The following is a 5,064-nucleotide window of genomic DNA, read 5'->3' as shown; positions in this document are numbered from 1 at the left end:
ATGTTCATGTCTTGTACCTCTTGAAAGACACGCTTTTAAATAAGATGCAGCTGCATTGTGAGTTCAGTCTGTTTCCTTGCTGCTTTATGAGAAAAGATGACTAACTCATTTACGGCAATACTGAGCACTAATAACTTGAAATTTATGGGGCACCCAGTGTCTAGATGCCTCGGGGCGCCTGACAGGCTGTAACTTAAAATGTAGCTTTAAAAAAAGCCGTGCGATTTAACACAATAGAACTGATGGAGAAACAGAAACCTTATTGTGTGATAAATAGAACAGCGTCCTGCAAACAATATCAAACCCAAACTCTCTGCAGCCTGACCCAGAGGGGTGCCATTGTTTTCTCTGAAATGTCAGAGAAGAGTACACACTTGAGCAAGAGAAAGCGTTTATGCAGGCAGGCTTTGCATCTGGTAAACCAGAACCAGCTTCAGACTGAGAGTTAGGATTTATTGGTCTTGTTAAGCAAGGAGGAATACTTCAGAAAGGAAGCAACACAGTGGCAGACATCTTTCAAGTGCCTTTCTAGAGCTATTACTTCTCTTCAAAAATGTACACATTTTTTCTACTAGTGCCTCTTCTCTGCCAGTTTCAGATAGTTACAGAACTCTTTGCTGACTTGAATCTGCTCTCAAAATTAACTTCTGCCCCGAAGTGTGAATTTAACAGACTTGTATCAAGCTTCTCTGTCGGCTTCTGTTCTTGGTGAACAGTGGAAGTAGTTCATGAGGGTGCGATGGGAGATCTTTTGCCCCAGTTATTTTGGAGTTTTCAGACATCTCTGCTTCGTGAAGCTGAGTATGCCTGTGAAGTTGAAATAGTAGGCTTTGCCTGAAAGAGTCAACTCGTTTGATTGTTCTGCCGTTGCTTGTAAGGAACATATTTCTTGCTTCTGTCTCAATTTTGAAAACACAACAATAATGAAGACTATAAAAAGAAGAATTACGTTCTTATCTTTAATCCTTCTAAGTGCCTTCAAAACTGGGTAACTTTACTAAGTGATGTTAAGCTGCACAAGACATTTGTAATAACACAACTTCATCTTTGAAAGAGCTATTGGTTTTCATAATTTCTCTGTTATTGTTTGGGGTTTTTTTTCCATGTACATAGCCATTTTAAAGTTGATCATTACAGACCTTGGCAACAATATATGAAAATCAATTGAGCTAGAGTTGTGTACTTGATGATCGCTGCTTCTTACTTGATGATTGCTGCTTCTTACATTCTCTGTTAGTCTAGTCTGACGTTTGTATAATCCAAAAGTGCTAGGTACTGTGAAAGACTGTTTTGTGTAACTTTTCTTTGTAATAACACAAATGCGATGGTTGTAGTTTTCTTATTTGGCATTGTGACTATATCCAGGGGGTGTGGGAGTGGAATTAGGCAGTCTCTAGTCTGACACAGGAATTTTAAAACAGTGCATTTCATAAACTTCTGTCTTCATGGCACCCTGGTTGAATAATGTTAACAAGAAATACAGTGCCCCAGGAAGCACAGTAGTTAGAAACTTGCACATTATGGCATAAAAAAGTATTTTCATTTCTCTGATGAAGAGCAAATTTTTAAATAATTGCAATCTAAAAATAAGTGTTATTTACGAAGATTAATAGAGGACACGACTTATTTTTACAGTAATTGATGCAGTTAAGTGGGTAGTTGTGTATCGGAACAATGAATTGTTATTGAACTCAGTTCTTCAGAATGTCATGAAGCTTGTTTGAGAAAGTTGACCTGAGACAAGTCTCTGAGCAAAGGACAAGACAGATTTTTGATAATGTGCTTAGAGTGTCAAAATGAATTTTCCATAGCTGACAGTTCTGAGAAATATCTTCTGCGTGTCTATAGCGATTCTCCAAGGATTTAAAAACATTCTGTGTAGCTGCTTTATGATACCCTATGTAGTGGAGCACTAAAGATTCACAGAAAAATGAAAATATGAATATCCAACACCATGTGGCAGACATGAAAGATAGAGGTCAGTAATGAAAGTGTTTATCCATCTGGTATAATAATATTATAACAAACCACTATAAGATCATAGTACAGTAGTCGGCTGTCTTCCTGCTGCAGGAAAAACTAACACGGTGTTTCAGCTTCCATGTCCTGTTCAGGAATGGTGGAAAAATACCTCACAAGCTTAAAGCTCTTCCAAGGTTTTATAAAGAATTTATTGTGTGGCTGGACTGCTGAGTAAGATGAGTGAAATGATAGGCACAGAGCAGGTACTGAGGAGGAGACTAATTTCTATATTTTTTTAACAAATAGAAATAGCTCACGGCAGAGGAATCAACTTGGTGACGGAGCTTGTGTAACATGAAGAAGATCCATCTCAGGATTAGGTTGCAAGTAGGAGAGGAAGTAGTTAAGTCTGAGACTTATTGCTCTCAGAAGGAGCGCAGGATCAACTCAATGCAAGGCCTAATGAGATATGGGCCATAAGAAGGTGCGACCTTTATGCAATGGGGCGTGTGTGTGTGACTGTCTAGGAGTGAATGAACTAGCTCACTGGGGAAAAGCTGGGTCTGGAAAGTCACTTTCCATTAATGGAAGAAGAAAAGGGTGAGCTGATCCTGAAGGGGCTGACCAGAAAAACAGAGAGAGTGAGATCAGTTGAGCAAGTCCCTCTCAGGCTGAAATAGGATATCACCAAGCTGAGGAAGACGCTTTTAGAAGGTGCAAGGATGTGGCCCAAGGAGTTCGTTTGCTCTTGCATCAAGTTCTGTCAGTTGCTGTCACTGCAGAAATAATGGAGGTGGCTTGCATGAAAATGTTTGAAACCAAATGTTTTTCTGAGATCTGTGCTTTATTCTTTGGATTTCCAAGATTCCCTAAGTTCATATTTTCCTTGCTTTTTTTATATGGGAGCATAACGTGAGTATACCAGAGGTCACTCCATGGCAGTGTCCAGCAGTTGGTGTCTGGGAGGAATAACCCTCAACAGGCTCTTTTTACGTCAGTCTGTTGAACTTGAATAAACTGCCAGAGATATCAAGGCGGGAGAGTTTTATATTTTTTTGCACTTAAAGCTGACTGGCACCAGTAGCAGAGAAGGAGTTAGAAAAAGTACCAACATCCAATTAGAAAAGGTAAAAAGCTGGTGCCTGAGGTTCTTGTTGGATATCAGAAAGCTGCATCATTTTTTTTTCCCTGGAGACTATTTTATCTTGCAGTCTTTCATGCCATGGTGTATAAAAAAGAGTATGTATTATATTTGCACACCAGCATAATAACTTTGATTAAACTTCATTTTAAGACTCACTGTTGCTTTCAGTACAAAGCAATTACCTATATAATTGCATTTTCCATCCGTTTTGCTTATGTTTTGTGGCTATGAGATATTGTAATTAATGAACTGCAACCTGTTTTATCAGATCACACCTTTAACTTGTCAAGATCAAAATGTAACTACGGGGCTCAGATCTGAGCCTGCTATTCTGTAAGAAAGTTACTGATAGCGTTTTCAACCATTTTCTTCTTGCTCTTTAGACTTCATTCCTGTACGATTTATGTGAAGTTGTCGCATGAGATAGCAGCAAAAATCTACTACAGTCAAATTATGTTGTGCTTTTTAGGTCCATATGACGTGGATTAATTAAATGGACATTATTTAATAAATCACTAGGAAACCTGAATTACTAGTCTAATATTGCACTTACTCTCTCAAAATTTTGTCTTGGGACTTTTCTAAAGCCTGAAACCTTTTTTAAACCTCTGAAACAATAGGAGCAAATATTTAATGTGCAGTCAGCTTGAGAATGGAAATGTATGTGTTGTATATATTTTCAGACAGGAAGGAGGAAATTTTTTATTCTGAAATCCTGGAATGAACTTCCAGGACTTCAAGTATGAAAAAAACTTTGACAGTAACTACTCTGTACATGTAAGCAAGGAAAGAATCGTAACTTAAAAACTAGTCTTACTGCTTACTGCTTTGCGTGACCTTGAGTATGGCAGAAGAAGTCTGTACTGGTTTACAGAAGAACCAAATAGCCAACTGTACATTGATTAGAGATTTGGTAGGGAAATAATTTTTTTAGGTTGGAATGTTTACAGAATTCAAAAAGGTCTCCAAGAAGCAGTGTAGAAAAAACAAGCCACAGAAAAAAAAAAAAGGAAAGCAATCCTTAAAAATAGCTCTGAAAGGAATTTTCCTCAGCAAATCAAAGCACATTAAGGAAAGAATAATAAGTTTTTTGGATGGCCAGAAAATACAGACAAAACAAACACTTAGAAGTGGGAAAAAACCCTCCGAGACACAGAGTGGATGGGGCTTATTGTCATACTTACAAAAGGTACATTTAATTGTTCTGTAAAATAGATTATCTTGGATAGAAGAGATTGAGTTTTCAGTTGGTAGTGTAACATATGGTTTAAGTTGACTCCATGTCAACACAATTTGTTCCAGGTACTTAGAGTCACTGTGCCTGGTGATTATTAGTAGCAAGGGTGCCGTTGTCCCCAAAGCAGGGTAGACTTTAAAGGCATATACAGCTCTTACTAAGCTCTGCTAGTTAACTTGCTGCTTCTGTTTCTAAATCTTTCATTTGGGAGTATTACACTTAGATTTGTTTTCAGAAACAATAGAAGAGTCATTGTGTCTGCATGTGCTGGCATGTTCTGTGGACTAAAGCAATATGGCTTCAGATTCAGCATTGTATACCGTAGCTGCTGCGATTGGTTTTAAAGAAGAGGAGGATTTTTCCCCATATATATTTGTTGGTTTCTTGGGGAATGAAATAGTCAAAAAAACCCCCCCAAAATAAGGCTGAACTCTGTATAACTGAGAAAAGCGGCTATTCCTCTTCCCAACTTTCCATCACGTTCTATTGTTAGACAAGCTGAAACCTTTGCTTCGTGACGAACTTCAATGTGAAATGAGAAACTGCAAAATCCTTTTTCCATCCTGATCCAGGTACTGCAGTGTAGAAAGTCTGGGAAGCTATTTAGAGCGAAAAAAGAAAAATGATCCTCTGCAAAGTTAATGATCTTGTACCTAGTCAGAGAAATGGGCTTGGCGAATTCCAGGGAAATATCTGACTGAAAGCTTTGCATACCTGGTCA

Source organism: Apaloderma vittatum, unplaced genomic scaffold, assembly GCF_000703405.1.
Source record: "Apaloderma vittatum isolate BGI_N311 unplaced genomic scaffold, ASM70340v1 scaffold17025, whole genome shotgun sequence".
In the NCBI taxonomy this organism is placed as follows: domain Eukaryota; kingdom Metazoa; phylum Chordata; class Aves; order Trogoniformes; family Trogonidae; genus Apaloderma; species Apaloderma vittatum.
The sequence above is the reverse complement of the archived record's forward strand: the minus strand, read 5'-3'. Positions refer to the sequence as shown.